The sequence below is a fragment of the Orcinus orca genome, chromosome 3 (genome assembly GCF_937001465.1).
Source record: "Orcinus orca chromosome 3, mOrcOrc1.1, whole genome shotgun sequence".
Classification (NCBI taxonomy): Eukaryota; Metazoa; Chordata; class Mammalia; order Artiodactyla; family Delphinidae; genus Orcinus; species Orcinus orca.
Genome location: NC_064561.1, coordinates 23,236,200 through 23,257,376, shown reverse-complemented (window position 1 = coordinate 23,257,376; position 21,177 = coordinate 23,236,200). Strand labels below are relative to the sequence as shown.

Below are 21,177 nucleotides of genomic sequence, written 5' to 3'. Positions count from 1 at the left end.
CAGTATTTCATGTTTGACAGGTAATCTTCTTTCAATTATATTTACTGCTAAATGTTTCTTGGATCAAGCTATTAAATTATAAGGTCAAAAGTAAAATGATATGAAATTACAATGATAAAGGGACACATATCCCACTTTATGAGAATAGAAGTTCTAATTTCTTTTCAATACTACTAGTAGTGACCACAGTACTAATTTGAGCCCTTACTGTGAGCCACTGTGCCCATATACATTTAGTTCTTACAGTAGTTCTGCAAAGGGCATATAATAATCCACCCTGTAAAGCTGAAGAAAGTGATTCTCATAGCTGAAAGTCACATAGCTGGTGAGTGGCAAAGTCTAGATTCAAACTTAGAGTCGTCTGACAATGCCCAGGTTGTTGACCACTATGTACACTGCTCAATTGCTGCACCAATAAAGAAGGGCTTGTAATAATTATAGATTTGCCTACCCCGAAACTGCAGTGATTTAAAGACATCAAAGTTGCCAGTTGCTTAACCACATCTACTTACAGTAAGAAATTACATTTTATTTCATTTCTAAAACAAGATTAATTCTGCAGGCCCATCGAAACTTGAGCACACAAATCCTACCTCCAAATGAAAGGTGCTTGTTTTCCATTATTCAACACATGGCCCTGTACAGAGGCAATAAATATATAGTAGAATTTTCATTCAAATAAATGAGAAGAGAGGTTTCTTCTTGTCCTGATTCAGTGCCCATCATTATGGATTATGATGGCTCTTCCCAAACTTTACTTCATTCACTCCACTCTTTCTACAAAACTCCAGTAATGGAATCCATCATTCAGATATATGTGCAAAGCGAAAAGGCTGTATTAATACAGTTGCTGAAAGTCAAGTTGATAGAGCACAGGAAATACATCCTAATAAATGCAACATTAATGTTTGTGTGGGCCTTGGAGTGAGGGGTAGAAGAATTTTCAGTTTAATGGAATATTTTGCCTCTTGCTATGAAAGTGTGGCTTAATAGTCTTGTAATTGGTCATTTACAGAATCCTCCATCTCTGGGTTTCATGCTTTCTTTACTCTGCAGCTGTTGATTCCTTCTCTTGTTCTGGATGGAAGAGAGCAACGAAGCCACTTCAAAGGGCTCAGCCTGCCTTTTTGTGTTATTGTTGAGATGAAGATATTTCCATTTATTAAAGCATACTATTTAAACATTTTTATCATGTTTCAAACTTGACTGTGTCCTGAAGGTATGAGCACAGGCAGACATAATGGGGGATGTTTTCCAGGAGAGAACATACCCTTATCAAAGGAATTATCAGAATTTTCATGTATGGATTGAGAATCAAATTCTGGAGTTAGACCTGAATTTAAATTCATACTCACAACTTATTACCAGTCCCATCTTGATCAAACGGTTACCACACTTCTCATCAATTTCCTTATCTTTGAAAGCAGAATAAGAGAAGTATGCCTGGTGGAGTTACACATAAAGCTCATCTGATAGGATATTCATAAGGATTTTGCACAAAATATACATGGAAATATTTTAGCACCGAGTTTAGCATGCGATTCGTCTTCAATACATTTAAGAGCTATTATTTTATTATTATTATGCTATCATTAAATATCACTATTACTTAAGTGTCATTATTGCTAAAATTGCTGTAAAACTACCGCAATAACCCATGATGAATTCCCCTCTTCTGTTTCCTTTGTTTAAATGGAAAATATATATATAAATCTAGACAGAGAACACTTTAGTGATCCTATTCAGTGGAGTGAGAATTTCCATGGCACTGATTAAAACAAATGCTGAATTGCATGGACTTAAGATAGCAGAGAGGGGCTTCCCTGGTGGCGCAGTGGTTGAGAGTCCGCCTGCCGATTCAGGGGACACGGGTTCGTGCCCCGGTCCGGGAAGATCCCACATGCCGCAGAGCGGCTGGGCCTGTGAGCCATGGCTGCTGAGCCTGCGCCTCCGGAGCCTGTGCTCCGCAACGGGAGACGCTGCAACAGGGAGAGGCCCGCGTACCGCGAAGAAAAAAAGAAAAAAAAAAAAGCAGAGAGGCTAAGAGATTTGAAGTTAGACATCCCCAAGTGTGAATTCTACTGTGACCCTCTTCTAGCTCTAAAACCTTGAGGAAGTTACTTAAACTTTCTGAGCTTACTACTAGTTTCCTCATCTGTATCTTTTTCAGGACTATTTATCAAGCATCTTCCTGTTCTCTATGCTTGGACGTATCAATGAATAAATTAGACAAGAGCCTTTGCCTGCGTGCTCCTTCTTGCATGCTTTCTCCCTCCTTCCACTCTCGTGTGGAAACGGATGTTATAAATTCTATGCTTTGTCACAGGTTGATGGGCGCTACGGGATAAGGAAAAGGATGTGAAGCTCACTGAAGAGGCTTGGGTTGGGAGTGCTGGAGGAGTGTACATGTAGGTTCTGTTTTTAAATAGGGTAGTCAGGGTGGGTTTTATAAGTTGACATTTGAGCAAAGACTTGAAGTGAGGGAGTTGTCAGAATGTATGATGGGGAGACCACTCCCTGGGAGCGGTCCCAAAACTCTAAGGCAGAAATATGCCGGGCAGCTTGGAGGAATATCAAGGAGGCCACCCTGGCTGACTTAGTCAGTGGGGAGGAAGAGACAGCAGGAGGGCTGGAGGTCGGATATGTGATGGGATGGATTGGGTAAGTCCTGGGAGGCCATCACATGCATTGTGTCTTTTACTCTAAGTGTAGGCCGCCAGGGGCAGGATTTTAGCCGAGGTGTGGCATGAACTGTCTCTTGTTTGAAAAGCATAACTGTATCTGTGGTCTTGAGGATGTGGGGAGAGAGTGGAGTCAGGGAGAATCTCGGGAGGCGACTACAGGATCCTCGAGGTCTATGTTGGTGGCCTGCACCAGGCTGCTAGTGGCTGGTAATTCTCAGAAGTGGCACATTGGGAAGGTTGTGACAGCATTTCGTGGTAGATTGAATGCAAGAATGGAAAGGAAGAGGGGGTCAAGGGTGAATTCGAGATTTAGGGCCTGGGGAACTGGAAAGGTGTGGTTACTGTCACCTAAGATGGAAAAAGTTTGGGGTAGAGCATGTTTGGGGGGATTAAAGACCAGTTTTGGAGGTATAAGATTTGAGATGTTTTCATGACGTCCAAGTAGAGACGCTGAGTACACAGTTGGATACACAAGTCTGCAGTTCTGAAGAAAGGTCGAAACTAGAGATACACTTTAATACAATGGAGATATTAAGAATAATTACATGGAAGCGCTATTTTAAAGATAAAATGAAGTAATGCAATTAGCACTCTGTCTTCTCAAAACATTTAATAACTGTTAGCTAAAATAATTACCTGAAATGAAAAAATACGTATAGTTTCTTTTGTTGTTTGCAGTAAAAGTGAATAAAATGTCACAATTATTTTAATAGTATTTGTGACACAGTAGTTTTAGTTAAGACACCATGACTACAAACATTTACAATAAACCTTTCAGTCTCCGGCTTTTCACTCTGATAGGGTACTTGGAACCATATTTTGTAAGGTTTAAGTTAGTTGTCATAGGGTACCTCTTTAATTAGACGTAATTCTGAACTGTCTAGTTCCATGCAGTTTTATATACATATATGTATAATTATTATTTTATGATTTATCAAACTCAGTTGAAAATTTGCATCACTGATATACATTAGAATTTAAGCATTTACCCAGGTACTCAAGGAAAAAAATGTACTTGTCTTGTAATTTCCATAGGGGTACTTACTTTCACATTTTCCCTTCACTTTGCAATTGCAAACATGGCAGGGGAAATATCTTACAAGTCTTTGAGTTCCCCTTAGCTATCTGCAAGTCCTTAAACAGCCTTTGTGGCTTAACCAAAATTCTCTTCCATCTTCATTCCGCTAACAGATATTGGTCTAAGCATGTACTTATACTAAAAAATGCATGACCACGTTGTCTCTACACATCTATAATTTTATGTTAACACTATCATTATGTAAGCTATACTTTAATTGTAATTATAACAGATTTTATGTCAACACACATCCATTTCTAGTGTTCATCTGGTGGTCAAGGGAAGAGCAGTATGTCGTAAATTTTATCAAAATATAACATCTGAAGAATAGAACAGAGGGTAATTGTGTAATTCTGTATTCACTCTAATTAAGTTCAGTGGAGTTGGCATAATAGAATTAAGATGAAAGAAAAAGACATCGAGGTACCATGGCTCCCTCTCCTAACACACCCTTTTCGTATCCGAGAGCAGAGACTCAGCACCTTTCTGTACAGAAATGGAGACAGGAAGAGGCCAGAGGATGAATGACAGGCACGAATGAGGTGGAACTTTGAAGAGCAACATGGAAATAAAATACTTCTTTTGTATTTGGTAGGTGGGGAAAATGTACCAGTGTGTATGCCTACTGGGACCACGTTTTCCAGAACAGTTAAGCCCAGTGTCAACTATGCTGTCCCACCTTCCTCGTAAGTAGGAACATCCTGTTACTTGAATCTTTGCTTCCTGTTTCTTGATAGCTGGTTGAGAAGATTATCACAGGAACTGCATCTTGTTAGCAAACACACTGTTTTGAAATGATTGACACTCACTGAAGAGTGGCAACTCCAAGCTTGCTCTCTCTTGATCTTGGACTATTTAAGTCTGGAGTGCAGGAGTGGGTTATGGGGAAAGACCATTGGAATTCTTATGTCTTCAGCATAATGGTTATAGCATAATGGTTAGGAGTGTAGGTGCTGGTTCAAATCTCTGCTTTCCACTTGCTAACCATATGAGCTTGGGCAATTTACCTGATTACCTGAACCTCAATACTCCTGCCTATAAAATGATGTTAATAATATTTCATCCTCATAGACTTGTTTTCAATGTTAAAATGAAGTCACTTACACCAAGCACTTAATACAATGCCTAGAGCATAGTAAAGTCTATTATTATTACTATTACTACTACTAATACTATTATTACTATTACTGTCATGATGCCAGGTGCTATTTTTCCTATGCCTTATTCCATTATCTTCTGCCCTGTCCCCCCATTTCTGTCTTGTTTCTGTACAAGGGTAGGTTTGTCACAGAGCATTTTCTTTCCCTAGTGTCTGACTCTTAGTCATCAAGGTGACTGGTCCACGACCTGGCATTCATTGCTGCTTGTTGAAGCAACCCATTTTGAGAAGGGGAGTTGGATATTGATGCCAAGTTGGGTCAAGGAGAGAGAATTTTCTCTCTTCTGCACTCAGAGAGCTAAGTGAAATATTCAGGCCTCAGAAGGAGAATCAGGCAAAGGGCAACATGCTTAATTTCATACCTTAGTGATGAAGAACAAGTCAGACAGGCTGGTTTTGAACTCATTTCCGTCATGTACTGACAACGGGATCTTAGGTGCTTTTGTAACCCGTCTGAGGCTCAGTCAACATCTGAAAGAGACGAATAACATTATCAGGACCTAGCGTATAGCCTCGTTGTAATAAGTGAGTAAATCCTTTTAAAACGTTCAGCACGTTGTTTGGCATATAAACACTTAATAAAATTTAGCTTCTTTGACTACTACCGCTGCTAATATTATTAAGTAGCTGAGCAGATCCGAGGCCCATTTTTTTCTTAGATTGCACATAATCATTTGGACAACCAGCTCACATTGATCAACCATTGCTTATATATAAACCCCCATGAACCCAAAGGTGCTTTAACTGTCTCCCAGTCAGAGCCTGTTCTGGGGGCAGAAGCAACACCGGCACTACCCCCGTCATCTTTGCCTTTATTGTCACTACACTCGCCTGCCGTACTGAGCACTTACTGTTTGCCAGGCACCAAATTTAGCCCTGCGTATGCACTATATCATGTAGTTCTCACACTCAGGTGGGAGACATTATCATCATCCCCAATTTTCAGATAAAGACGCCGAGGTGTTGGAAAGGTAAGAAACTTGACCCACAGCAAGAGATGGAGCCGGTGTATTCAAACCCTTCTCTCTGACCTCAAGAACCCTTAAATATTAGCATACTACTACATCCTGGTAAGAAAATCTGCTTCCAGCCACTCTGGTGAGAGTAGAAATGATTCTCAGTCCCCACATTCCTCTATTGCCCATGCCACCCTAGCCTCAGGACTAGGTGGGAAAGGAAGTGATCTCTTCAAAGAGCAGCCAAAGGGAACCTACTCCCTTCTGCCTTTTCGTAATCAACTAACCAATATTTTATTTCCTTCTTAAGAGTCCCCACGTGTTCCTTTTGGTACTTAGCTTGGCCTTTTAGAATTCTGACATTCTGTACATGACTCATCCACTGTATTTCATGTTACTTTATTGAGGTCAAGTATAGGGTCTTACTCATCCTGAAGTCCGGTTATCCCCTGTCACATCTAACTCTGTTCTTTTCTTCTTGTAGGACATCTGCAGATATTTATTTGAATTTTGTTGAATTGTTCTCATCAACAGTACATTAAAAGTTATACAGAAAGTGCTTTCTTATAAGGAAAACCATCTAAATAGATTTCTAGCTCTTTACTTTTTATAGCACTATTGTAGAGATTATAGATCTCCAGGTAATATTTTTTAGATTGAGTTCTTCATATCATCTTATTTTTACATATCATGATAAATCTGAATTTTCTCTATCAAAACTCTGAGACTTCACTGGCTTGTAACTTAGCTTGTTGATATGTGTTGTTGACTTTTCCATTTACAATGATGTTTGATCCTGGTAAGGATGGGGCTGGGTGGGAAGGTACATCTTAGGGCCATCAATTGGTTTTGTAGAGAACTAACAGAAAGATCTAAAGTCTCATCATATTTCTGCAGAACTCATGAATCATTTTATTATAATTCCATTCATTCAGGGAGTATAAAACCATTTTCAAATTGTTATTCCTAATTTGTTCATCTTCTCTTCCTTAGTCTTAGTGAGAAGAGAGCAGGCTGAATGGAAGACAGTCATTATGACCACTGGGGCCACTAGGGTAGGCATCAGTCCCAGAGTTTTGTTTTCATCTCTCCGCTATTAATAGTGGCTAATGTCTTGAGTGCTTACTTGGTGCAAATTACTTGCCGACCATGGCAAATGGGTTGTGTCATTTCATCCCCTGATAGTCATACAATTAATGTATGTATTATTATGATATCCCATAATGCATACATGGAACAGAGCCTCAGAAGTAGTTATTTGCTCACCAAAATATGGTAGATGTGGAATTTGGACTCAGGTCTGATAGACTCCTAAATCACTCCTAGTGATTTTTACCACTGAATTAAAGTTGTATACCTCTGGAGAGTAGATAGTTTGTAAAATTTCCTCAGCTTTAACATTTTATAATTAAATTTTTGTCTGATGGCAAGCTTAACAGTTAAGATGGGTAGGAAGGAATGCCAGCCTGTTGAATGGAATTTCCCTGAAATAAGCCTGTTTTATGACACCAGTTCACTGATTCATTCACTCAGCATGTATTGAATGTTTGCTCTGTGCAAAGGCATTTTAGGCATCACAGTGGAGTGAGCGCCCCTTCCATAGACTCTCCTGCAGCACTCAGAGAAGTCTTGGACTGGTTTGCCTGTTATGGAATGGGGCTTGGTGATAGAAGCCTGGTTTGTCCTCCACTGATAAAACTAAGACATACTCATATGAGTTTAGAGGCATCTTGAAGCCGTGGGATAGTAACACACATGAATCTTACCATTTTTGCCTGGGATTAATGATATAAAGGCTTTGGATTTGGGTATGGAAAACGGGTGCAATTATGGGCGTGTTGGTTCTACATATATACGGACATCACGTGTCATCAGCCTGCAGCTACCTGCCATTCCTCACTACTCCTTCTTTTCACAAACCAAACAAGTACCTTCTTATCTCTCCTGTGGATAAGCTCTTGACAGTGGCACTAGGGCCTCCCTCAATAAGTACATCATTGGCTAAACCAGTGGTTTCTCAGATATGCTCATTGAACAACCCTTAAGGTGGATTGACATTCCACTGCCTAGAATAGAATATGGTGTTCTTTAGAAATCGGGGGGAAAAAATAGGCCACCAGATGTACTTTCTTCAATTTAAATTGTTTTTATATATATATATATATATATATGAACAATTGTTATATATGTGTATGTATACGTGTTCATATATATGAATGATTTAAAATTGAAGAGATAGATATATACACACACACATATGTATATTTAAATTTTGGCTTCTGTTAGCAAGTAGTAAATTAAATTATTAGCAGATCCATACTGCAGGGAAATAACCAATCAGATTTCATTCAATAGCTTGCTTTTTTGTAGATTTATGGTTGTGATTTTATATCTGCAGGTATGTTTGCTGAAGAAAATATTTCTGCCACTTTACACAAAATTAAATTCATTTAATACCAATGCGACATGTCTCAAATGTCTTAATACAGTTTTAATCTTTAATCGCATCAGAAGTATGAAATTAGAAACATACCCCAAAATCATTTGAAGATATAATTACTTTCATTTCCCTTATACTTTTGAGACTTTTGAAAAATAAGTATTTAGTTGTACTTATCTGTTTCTGTCTCTCTAAGGATAGCAAACACTGAAACACAATTCTTTTTAAAAGTCAATATTAAAAATATATTGTCCAAGATGATCAAAACTAAGGAAGTGGCAAAGAAATTCAAAAATTTAAACTTTCAAAGGATGCTTTTTTTGTGAATGTGTAGTACTTGTTCTTCTGAAGGAATTAATCTTTTTAAAAATTTAATTAACTTATTTTTTATTGAAGTATACTTGGTTTACAGCGTTGTGTTAATTACTGCTGTACAGCAAAGTGACTCTGTTATACATATGTGTATACATTCTTTTACATATTCTTTTCCATTATGGTTTATCACAGGATATTGAATATAGTTCCCTGTGCTATAGTAGGACCTTGTTGTTTAGCCAATCTATATATACCAGTTTGCATCTGCTAATGCCAAACTCCCAGTTCATCCCTCTCCCACCTGCTTCCCCCTTGGCAGCCACCAGTGTATTCTCTATGTCTCTGATTCTGTTTCATAGATAGGTTCATTTGTGTCATATTTTAGATTCCACATATAAGTGGTATCATGGTATTTGTCTTTCTCTTTCTGACATACTTTGCTTAGTATGATAATCTCTAGTTACATCCATGTTGCTGCTGCAAATGGCATTATTTCATTCTTTTTTTTATGGCTGAGTAGTATTTCATTGTATATATGTACCACATCGTCTTTATCCATTCATCTGTTGATGGACATTTAGGTTGTTTCCATGTCTTGGCTATTGTGAATATTGCTGCTGTGAAGATCAGGGTGAATGTGTCTTTTTGAATTCTAGTTTGGTCTGGATATACGCCCAGGAGTGGGATTGCTGGATCATATGGTAGGTCTATTTTTAGTTTTCTGAGGAACCTCCATACTGTTTTCCACAGTGGCGGCACCAACTTACATTCCCACCAACAGTGTTGTAGGAGGGTTTCCTTTTCTCCACACCCTCTCCAGCATATGTTATTTGTAGACTTTTTTTTTTTTTATTTTGCGGCATGCGGGCCTCTCACTGTTGCGGCCTCTCCCGTTGCGGAGCACAGGCTCCGGCCGCGCAGGCTCCGGACGCACAGGCTCAGCGGCCATGGCTCACGGGCCCAGCCGCTCTGCGGCATGTGGGATCTTCCGAGACCGGGGCACGAACCCGTGTCCCCTGCATCGGCAGTCGGACTCTCAACCACTGCTCCACCAGGGAAGCCCTGTAGACTTTTTAATGATGGCCATTCTGACTGGTGTGAGGTGGTACCTCATGGTAGTTTTGATTTGCATTTCTTTAATAATTGGCAGTGTTGAGCATCTTTTCATGTGCCTATTGGCCATCTGTATTTCTTCTTTGGAGAAATGTCTCTTTAAGTCTTCTGCCTATTTTTTTGATTGGGTTGTTTGCTTTTATTGTCATCAAGTTGTATGAGCTGTTTGTATATTTTGGAAATTAAGCCCTTGCTGGTCGCATCATTTGCAAATATCTTCTCCCATTCTGTAGGTTGTCTTTTCATTTTGTTTATGGTTTCCTTTGCTGTGCAAAAGCTTGTAAGTTTGATTCGGTCCCCTTTGTTTATTTTCATTTTTATTTCTATTGTCTTGGGAGACTGACCTAAGACAACATTGGTATGATTTGTGTCAGAGAATATTTTGCCTGTGTTCTCTTCTAGAAGTTTTATGGTGTCATGTCTTATGTTTAAGTCTTTAAGACATTTTGAGTTTATTTTCGTGTATGGTGAAAGGATGTGTTGTAACTTCACTGGTTTATATAAGCCTGTCCAACTTTACCAACACCACTCGCGGAAGAGACTGTCTCTTTCCCATTATATATTCTTGCCTCCTTTGTCAAAGATTAATTGTCAAAGTTTAACTGAGGTGTGTGGGTTTATTTCTGGGCTCTGTATTCTGTTCCATTGATCCATATGTCTGTTTTTGTGCCAATACCACGCTGTTTTGATTACTGTGACTTTGGAGTACTGTCTGAGTCTGGGGTGGCTATGCCTCCAACGTTGTTCTTTTTCTTCAGGATTGCTTTGGCAATTCTGGGTCTTTTATGGTTCTGTATGAATTTTAGGATTATTTATTCTAATTGCATGAAAAATGTCATGGATAATTTGATAGGGATCACTTTAAATCTGTAGATTGCTTTGGGTAGTATGAGCATTTTAACAATATTAATTCCTCCAACCCAAGAACATGAGATGTCTTTCCATTTCTTTGAATCATCTTCACTTTCCTTTATTAATGTCTTACAGTTCTCAGCGTTTAAGTCTTTTGCCTTCTTGGTGAGGTTTATTCCTAAGTATTTTATTTTTGGGGTTGTGATTTTAAAAGGCATTGTTTTTTTACATTCCCTTTCTGATATTTCATTGTTGGTATAAAGAAATGCAACCAATTTCTGTATGTTAATCTTGTGTTCTGCTACCTTGCTGAATTCGTTTATCAGTTGTAGTAGTTTTCATGTAGAGTCTTTAGGGTTTTCTATATATAGTATCATATCATCTGCATCTAATGACAATTTTACCTCTTCCTGAAGGAATTAATCTTGAAGTTCTACTAAGACTTTTGGGACATCTGTTTTAATGAGCCACTACTTCCTGCCTGAGATTGCACTATGCACCAGAGATTCTAGAATTAGCATAATAAAACTAATAATGCAAACAACAGCAACAAATCTTCACAAACCTTCCTTGCAAGGAAGTAAAGTCCACTGGAAACACAGACAAGTGAAACACACATTCAAAATGGCAGTGATTCTCAAACATTTATGTGCTAAAAAATCATGACAAGCATGATAACCAGGGCAATTACTAGACCCCTTCTCCAGCTGGTCAGGTGTAAGGTCCTGTAACTCTATTTTTGGTGACTGCCTCCAGGAGAGTCTGAGCCAGATGTTCTCAGTTGTCGTCAACCTTTAGTGTGCATCAGATTTGCCTGAGAATATTGTTAAAACACAGATTGCTGGGCTCCAGTGCCAGAGTTCTAACCAGTTCCCAGGTGTGGCTGATATTGCTGGCCCAGGGACCACATTTTGAGAACCACCTTTCAAAACTCTGCAGTATGCGGTTGTGTGTGTTGTGAATGCAGTATGCGGTTGTGTGTGTTGTGAATGAGACGGGCCCAGAGAACCAAAGGAGGGCAAAGGGACTCTGCCCTAAATTAGCCAAAGGTAACAATAGCAGCTACAATTGATTGACCCAAGAAAAAATTATAAGAACTTTACCTGCATTTGCTCATTTAATCCTTTCAGTAAGGAACGTAGGTGCTACTTAGTGTTCCTCTTTTACAGGGGTGTCCAGAGAAGGTAACTACTTTGCCCACGTCCTAAACTGGTAAGTAACAGTTTAAGAATTCAAGTCTAGGAAGTCTGATTCCAGAGCCCACACCTCTACCCTTTCTGCATGTAGAGAGGAGTAAAGGGTTGTCAGTGAAGCCTTCCTGGGGGCCCTGGCCTCTGAGTGTAGATAGAAGGATGAGTGGACATAAAGATCATTATTTGTGTGTGGTGGGGGTAGGGGAGGAAGTATGAGGGCTTCCAGAAGAGCCCGCCCACCCCATACATCTGCTATAAGCAAGTCTGATGATCAGGAGTCCGGAACATGAGTATGACTATGGGATACTGAGAAGGGTTCTAGAACCCTGAGGTTAGAGTTCTGGATCAGTTAGTAGGTAACAGAAAGTGAATGAGTGATTTACCTTACTTTCCACGGGTAGCAGGAAGTTTGGAGATAGTCCCTCTAGCGTTAGTCCAGCTGCTGAAGGGCATCACCAGGGGACTGGGTTGCTTCGCTCTTCCAGCTTCCACATCTCTAGCACGTCCACATAGCTTCAAAGTGACCCCAGAATCTCCAATAGTGTTCCAACAATTGGGGCAGGAAGAAAGAAAAGGAAAAAAAAAAAGAAATTAAGTAAGAAAAAAAAGGCAGTGTCTAACTCAGAGAGCAAATTTTTTACCACAGATGGTCAGCAGACTTGCACTTAGATCTCATCAGCTCGGATTTTAAACTGGCCACCTTAGCCTTAAGGATAATGGGGTCTCCTAAACCAGGGCTCTGATAGTAAGGAATAAGGAGAGAGTGGTACTGATTAGCAGTGCCTGCTGTCCCAAACAAATATTATCCCCAAACTATTTTTTTTTATCCTATATTTTACTTTAAAGAATGGAGGGGAAACATTATGTATCTGTAAATAGCCTTTTAGAAAGGGTACAATTATATAGTTATACAACCCCCTGGAGGGCTCCTTTCTTCTAAAATCTCTTTAAAAACTGTTCAAGGTTAAGGACATTTTTATCTTAATTTAGTCACTTGCAGTAGATTATCTTGGAATGACATCCTCTCTCTGCAGATGTTCTGTCAGGCTTTAGAAGATTCTAGAAGTGGACAGAAAAGTGTTATGGTACATGTATTTGCAATATGCACGTCTTTGAAATGAAATCCATTTAGGGACCAAAAGGCATTTCATGTCTTTGCTATACATTTTCACATATTTGCCTTTCCAGAATTCCTTTGAGCAAATCTGTTAGATGTAACCCATCCGTTTCTCCCATCTGAATTCTTTATTACTAAACATTCTTCAGTATGCTCTCACTCCCCTCTGTCAAAGGCGTTTCTCTGGGTCCTCACCCTTCTCATCTCATATGTGAATGCGTATCTTAAACTGAAGCAACAGTCTGCTATGACTTCTCCATAACTTGAAGAACCCGTCTTTGTGGGAAGAAAAGTAGACTTACTAACTTAAAAGGTAAAATGCGTGCAATGTTTCTGAGAATTAAAAACTAAGGTAAAAACATAAGCAAGGGAAAAAACTTACAGTGGATCCTTTTCAAAGACTTTATTTTACCGAGAAGGCAACTGAGGTTTAAAGAAATAATGCGTTAGTTAAACACTGAATAATATACCTTAAACCTCAGTGGAGCAACACACGGACGGTTCATTTCTCACTCACTCAGGAGTGTAGTATGGACTTTGGTGGTCTGAGGGTCAGTTTTCTGCTCAGTTATTCAGGGACCCACCACCTTCATCAAGTGGCTCTACGTTTGTCCTAAAAAGGAAAGGAGAGAGGAACCTGCAGGCTACAATTATCAACTCATTATCCTTCAGACATAAACTCTTCAGGTCACCTCTGGTCACATTCTTTGGGATAGAACCATACCCAGATGCAAGCAGAGATGGAGAATGTTGTTCCTATCTTGGTCCTAGTGATGCCTCTACAGGCTGGAGGAGCTAATTAAAGTGTAGTCAACAGCTCGTTGTTTCTGCCACAATGAGTGATTAGCCTAAGGCTGTGGATTAATTATGTGTGTGTGTCACATATACATATAATACACACAAACATATATATGTGTGTGTATATATACATTCTTTAGCATGAGTTGTCACATGGGGCTTCTGCTGTATCAAAAGAGTACAAACTGCCTCTTGTTGCTTTTTCTTTATTGAAGTTGACTACTACTATCTATTTCCCTTCATTTTGCTACTTCCCCTCCCACCTTTCAATATTATATGAAAATTCTGAAAGAAATAATTTCAAAGTTTCCAGTGCTTTTAAAGGTAATAGAATACTCAGACCTTAACAATTTTCCTGTGTGAAACTTTTGCCAGACTAAAATAGTTAACTTATGAAAAGTAAATTTAGATTGATACAAAAGAGAAAATAAGCTGATTTTTTTTTTTTTTACACAAATACCCTGAGCCAGGGTGGAAAATAAATGGAAAACTGGAGGAATTTAGATCCTTTTGTTGTAAATTTAAATATTTTTAATTGTAAAAATAATACAGACTCATTGTAGAAACTCCAAAATTGAAAGGATTTAAAGAAAAAAGGAAAAATAACTCAAAATCCCATTTCTGATAAATCATCTCTGTAACATTTTTGAGGGTATCTTTGGAAACTTTTTTGTGACGGGGTGCATATAAATACAATGCAAGTATAAAATACCTTTAATTATTATATCAAACTACAAAACAGTTCTATAACATTTTTATTTAGTAATATAAGTATGATTACTCATCACCTAATAAAAATCTGCAGCAGCATTTTTAATGGTTGAACAGCATTCTGTTATTTATTTAACCAGTCCCTACTGTTCAACATTTAGATTATTCCTGTTTTGCTTTGCTAAACAATGAGAGAAGCATCCTTGTTCATATGTCTTTGAGCATTTGTTTATTTCCTTAGAATGGACTTCTAGAACTTGAATGGCTGGTTGTCAGTTCTGGTACATACTGACATATTGTCTTCCAGAAAGGTTACCGTGCTTTTTATTTCTACCAAGAATTTAACATCCAGTGTGGTTTCTTACACACACTCATCAGTACCAGTATTATCAATATCAATACCAGTATTATCAAGTTTTTTAAAACTTTGTCATTCTAGTCAGTAAAATATGACACCTGAATTATTTTATTTGTATTTCTTTGATTAATAATAGCAAGGTTGAACATATTTTCATATCTTTATTGGCTGTTAATACTTTTTAGTTTGTGACTTTATGACATCCATTTTTCATCGATGTATAACAACCTTTTATATATCAATGTGTTTATTTTGTTGTTTGTTGTAAATGCAATTTTTTTCTCTTCATTTATTAATTTTTATTTTGTGTGTGTTGAACTTCTTTAATACTGTCAAGTCTATTCAAAAACCCTTTAATGAACACAACAAATGTGGAAAATCAGTCATTCTCCTGCATTTTGTAATCAATGTATTTCCTTTTGGGCAGTATGGAAACGTAAGTTCTTATTTCATCTTATGGTTGGAAAGAATCTATTCCCTCGGAAAGGGAGTATAGTCTCCATGATGCAGTAATGGGAGATTTTATAGGGTAGGCAGGGTCTACAGAAGAAAAAACCCTAAATCACACTCCATTGGTGGTTGCCTTATTTATAAAAATGGCATCTGAGGTTGTGTGACTGCCATCAGGTAAGCAAAATTACTTTTTAGTATGAAGTACTCCTATCAGCAAGAACAGCCTAGGATAGGCTAGCAGTAAGAAGTGAGGGGTTATGGGATTGGGGCATAGCCTCTGTTTCCTCCAATGCAGCTGGAAATTTAAACTCTGGGGCTCCTGCTTGATCCAATCAGCCCAGCTAGTATGTGTTGCCAGATAGGGTGAATAGACTCAGAAGTACAAGAGCTCATCCTTGGTCCCCTCTGGAAATGAGCAGAGAATACTGTGTCAAGCAGAGGTGATCAGTCCATGGTCTGGAGACTTGGATCTCCCCACATAGTCCTTAAAGTCAGGGTGAGACAAAATGCCAATACAAATTATATTGATGACAGTATCATCAATGAGGTGACATTGAGTCCTTTGACCCAACGTGTGTCTGCAGTGTGCCATCCATTAGTAAATGGGCAAAGCCATTTGACAGATCTATCTGATACAGTGAATGAATCTGACACTGACATTTTGAAAAACTGAAACTGTATCCATTTGTCAAGAACAGTGGCCATTTGTTCTGCTTTATTCCCCCTGGTAGAACTAGGTAACATTGCAGGCAGTAAGACGTTCCGGCATTTCACCCTGGAGTAGCCCCAAAACTGAAGAAGCTGTCTTATCAGTAGTTAGCTCCTTGTCACCAAGAATATTAAAGTAGATTTGTATGATTAGCAAATTAAAGAGACTATAGTGCCTACCACTACTGTATTCACTAAGGCACCCAAGTTATTCTAAAGAAATCCTAATAATACATTAGGACCGTTTTGAATATTTTTATTTGATTAACCATAATCTTCTAGTTATAACATCCATCACCATTTTGACCACTGAAACTTGGCCTTCTTTTCTTACAGCCTAGCCCTGTGGTCTTGGGCTAATCACTAACCTGCTTAGATACAATTTTCTTCTCTATGAAATAGAAGCAATATTATATGCTATGAAGGACTGCAGGAAGATGAGCTGTAATGTTTATCAAGTGCCTGGTAAGTAGCCTGGCCCATAATAAATACTTGGCTAATTGTAGATGTTAGTTTCATTTTTAGTTTTATTTCCAAACATTGCTCTTTACTTTTGGAACTCTAAAATTTGTTTTGAGAGTGGAGGACTTGTTGTTTGGATTCCTCCAACACTCTCTGTATATTCTGTACTTCTATCCCTAGATCATTTATATTAATGGAATAAATGATCTTTGGTCTGGTGATTCCAAGGTGACGAGGAGCTAAGTGGAGGTTCAGTATACACCTGGAAGTATGGATTTTCATGCCCAGTGCAAATGTGGGAAAGGCATTATTCCCACATTATAAAGGGGATAAAGACCTCCAACTTGAGGAGACTCTGGGTTGAGAGATGAGAGATTTACAGGTACTGTGTTTATCGTACAGGGTACCACAGGGGCTTTTATGTTCTGTAGCAAGAATTTGCACCTTATACCCTTGTAGTTAGAAGTAAAGCATACCACATAACTAATATCTAGTAAGCATTAGAGTGAGAATAAATACCATTTATTTAACGTTTCCTTTGTGTTAAGCATTTTACAGTTACAACATATGGATGGATACTATATTGTAATGGTTAAGAGTGTAGTTTTTTGAGCTGGATAATCCTGGATTGGAGTCTCTTGTTTATTACCTCTTTTTTTTCTGTTTTATTGAGGTATAATTGACAAAATTGTAAGATAGTCAAAGAGTATATCATGATGATTTAATATACATATGTGTTGTAAAAGGATTCTTCCCATCACGTTAATTAATACATCTAACAGCTCATGACACCTTTTTCCTTTTTTTCTTTTTTTGGTGAGAACACTTAAGTTCTATTCTCTCAGAAAATGTTAGTTATACAATACAGTATTATTGACTGTAGTAACTGTGTTATACAGTAGATCCTCAGACCTTATTCATCCTGCAGCTAAAAGTTTGTACCCTTTTACCAGTCTTCCCCTCTTTTCCCCACCCACACCCCAGCCCCTGGCAACCAGTTTTCTACTCTGTTTCTATGAGTGTGGCTTTTTTTCTTTTTAGATTCCATATATAAATGATATTATTCGTATTTATCCTGTCTGGCTTATTTCATCAGCATAATGCACTCCTGTTTCATCTATATTGTCACAAATGAAAGGATCTCCTTCATTTTTTTAAGGCTGAATAATATTCCATTACCTCTTTTTTTTTTTTTTTTTTTTTTCCCATTACCTCTTAAATGAGTGACTTTTGGTACATTGTTTACACTTTCTAAGCCTCAGGGTTTCTTTTCTTCTGTAAAAAAAAATACATATATATACTAACAAGTTATTTTCTGATATGTGGAATGTTTGTTGAATCAACAAATAATTAGCTGAGATCATAAATGTGACACTTAGCACTGTATTAACATTTATTAATACTCTCCCTGTTAATTTCTACAATAAATTGTATAATAAGTAACAATAATAATAGTACTAGTAGTAGTTTTAGAAAATGCATAGGATGTGCCAGGCATCATATACTGTACTACCCTCCTTCATGTGTACCACAAGTTACATGTGGATATCATCTTCCACGTTGTTTCATTTAAAGAAAATTGAAGCTCAGCAAGATTGAGTAGCTTGCTCCAGAATGTGAACTCAGGTCTGAATCACTCCACATATAGGTTCTTAATGACTCCATGTCTTTAATTCCACATCTGCATTTGTGTGTTGTTGTTGTTTTTAACTTTCCAAGCATCTGATCTGAAATTCCTTTCTCTGGGGAATTTTCCACTTTGTGGGTCTTGGTGAGAAACAGAGCCTTCCTCTCGTTATACAAGCTGAACATGTCAGATACACTGTTCACTCACATGCTCAGTCTCCCTTACAGATGGAAAACAGTCGGGCGACCTCGGGTTGGCCAACTGCACCCCTCTCTTGGATTTTGAATGACAAATAAATGATGTAAAGAAGCAAGGCCAGCAGTGCTGGGTCAACCTCCTGTTTCCTGTTCCTGCTTGGTAGCAAGGCCAGCTAGGACTTACAATATCACTTTGGCCTGATCCTATAATTGCAATAGCATAGGCTTGGCTTCCGGTTGTTTAGTCTGCTTCTAGTTACTGAGACCTAACCATAAACTTCCAAAAGTTTCCTTTTCTGCTCAAATTAGCCATATTCGGTTCCTGATGATTACAAATAAGACCTTTCCTGATATACAATGGTGACCTACTTATCCAGGCAGATGTAACATCGTCCTGGCAGGAACAGAGGGCAGGCAAGTTCCTTGTACAGCTGAACAAGAAGAAAAAGACCTAAGAAGGAAGAATTGAAGCCAGTTCTGCTTGTGTTATAATTCTACCAGCAGCTGACTCTGTTTCACAGAGCACATGCTAAGGACCAGACGAGCAAAGTAGACCCAGGCCTTCCAACCCAGAGACCAGCTGAGCTGTACCGTGGACAATCTAGGATGTGAAAGACTTCACTCAGTGTCTTTGTCACTTGACACATTGTTCCTCTCTTTGGGAAGTAGCTTCTTTGTGTGAAAAAAATATGCTAAGCCAACACTTAAGTGGACAGAGGTGAAAGATGCCAAAATTAGCTACAGAAAAAAAGGCGTAAAGACTTGTATTTTCTGTTATTTGAAGGTGTTAAGACCCCACATAGAATATGAGTCCTTTAAAGGAAAGTTGTGAATGGCCCAGGGAATGTTGAATTTCCATGTGGCAATATGTTCTTGATCGGTCATGATGATGATGATGGTAGCATCAATAGCATTTATCAGTGTTTCCTGGGTGAGAGGCACTTTATCCTAATGACCTTTTATCCCCATGACGACCCTGTGAAGTAGGAAATACTGTTTCAGCATCTTCAGGGTTTTTCTTTTTTCTTTTTTTTTTTATCAGGAATTTACCCTAGATCACAGTTGGGTGGTAGAACGACCAGAACTGGACACTAGCCTTTCCTGAATTCCCAGGGTGTGATCTTAGCAGTTGTATTGCCTGATGCAGAGCCATGTAAATGTTGCCAAAGCAATGAAACGTGTACCTGTTTCTAACAGATTCTAACTCAGAAGCTCTGGGGTTAAGTGCAGAGCAGTTGAGTGTGATTGTCTTTACAGACAGTAGATAACTTAAGAGAAGTTGTTTAAAAGTATATTTACATATTGCACTACACTGTCATATCTGTGATCGGTTAGCTATTGAGTCACTAACACAAATCCCAATCCCATCTCTAATCTCATTCATCTCTTGTATGATATTTGACCTAATTGAGGCAGTTTTTTTTTTTGTTCTTTCCCACAAACACACATCGAACATCCAAAACATGCTTACCATTTGTGAGCATATTCTCTTAGTTATTTAGGAGTTGAGTAAGAGTGAGAGAGAAGGGCTTCCCTGGTGGCGCAGTGGTTGAGTGTTCTGCCGGCCGATGCAGGGGACGGGGGTTCGTGCCCCGGTCCTGGAAGATCCCACATGCCGTGGAGCGGCTGGGCCCGTGAGCCATGGCCGCTGAGCCTGCGTGTCTGGAGCCTGTGCTCTGCAACGGGAGAGGCCACAACAGTGAGAGGCCCGCGTACAGCAAAAAAAAAAAAAAGACCAAAAAAAAAAAGAGTGAGAGAGAAAAACACACATAAATATGAAATACGGTCATCATTTTTTAAATATCCTTTATGTTGTTAATCCCTCTTAGCATTTACTGCCATTCACTCATTTGTATTATTTGCGGTATAGCAGTTTATTCACACAGCATTTTTACATATGGCTTATCATTTGTATTCTATTTTAATAACACTAATAATTATAGACTATTGACAAACTCATCAGACCCTACATGTTCATTTCAAAATCTTGAAAATAAGGTGGAAAATGAGGTGTAAAGTGGCAAATCTATGTGTACGTTTTCATTGGTGGAATGAGGAGCTACCTGAATATCACTCCTTTAGCTTTTCCTTCAAATGGTGCACTTTTTCCTCCATGCATAGGAGTCACTTCCATTAGGTAAACAGTAGTCTTGAGGGCAAACCTCAGAAGTAGAAACAGGAGAACTTTTCAGTTATGGTAAAATCAAACATAGTTTTCTTCAGTAGTGAAAAAAAAAATTCTTCATGAGAAGTTCAACCAGCATGAGTTCCATGGTGAAAAACTTTCCCATTATAGATGCAACTTCCCCCAGAATTCTGAGAAATGTCGGTAGTAGAGAGGGGTGTTGCATACACCTGTTTCATTTCCCTCTGACTTTTCCTTCTCCTTTCTCTATTGACATTAAAATCTATAGTGAAAGCACATAGTAAGCAGTCTAGGACAATTGATATGACATTTGATCTAAATCTCCAAAGTCTGTTTTAGATGCGGATGCTATGAGCGTCACAGGAGGGGAGAAAATCTAGAATTATTCTTATGTGATCAATGTACTAAAATAACAAGAGCAAATCTTATTTCTAGCTAACAACATAGCATTCCTTATGTGATGCCATATTATGGCAGAAAAGAAATATATGCGTCTATTTTCTTCTATATTAAAACTGCTAAGGAGTGGGGACCAATGAACTAAATCAATTGTTTTGGGTTCAAGTTGTAGTTTTTAGTAGCCATCCTTCTTAGCAAGTTTTCAGAAGCAAATGTAGTTTGTTTACTATCACCACTAAATGTGCAATTGTGTAGATTTGTGGAAAAAAGTATTATCAAATATATATACTTCAAAATGATTTGTGTACATTTATCTATTCATATTATTATTCTCCCCAAGTAAATCAAAATCTACTGTATACTGTGTTTTTCTTCTATAGCTTAAAAGGGGAATGTATGTTGAAACTTATT

General features: G+C 38.3%; 1 pseudogene; it reads right to left on the bottom strand.

The window, feature by feature from the left end:
* Nucleotides 1-21,177, bottom strand: part of LOC125963844 (UDP-N-acetylglucosamine--peptide N-acetylglucosaminyltransferase 110 kDa subunit-like) — a 232,997-nt pseudogene that overhangs the window by 104,288 nt on the left and 107,532 nt on the right.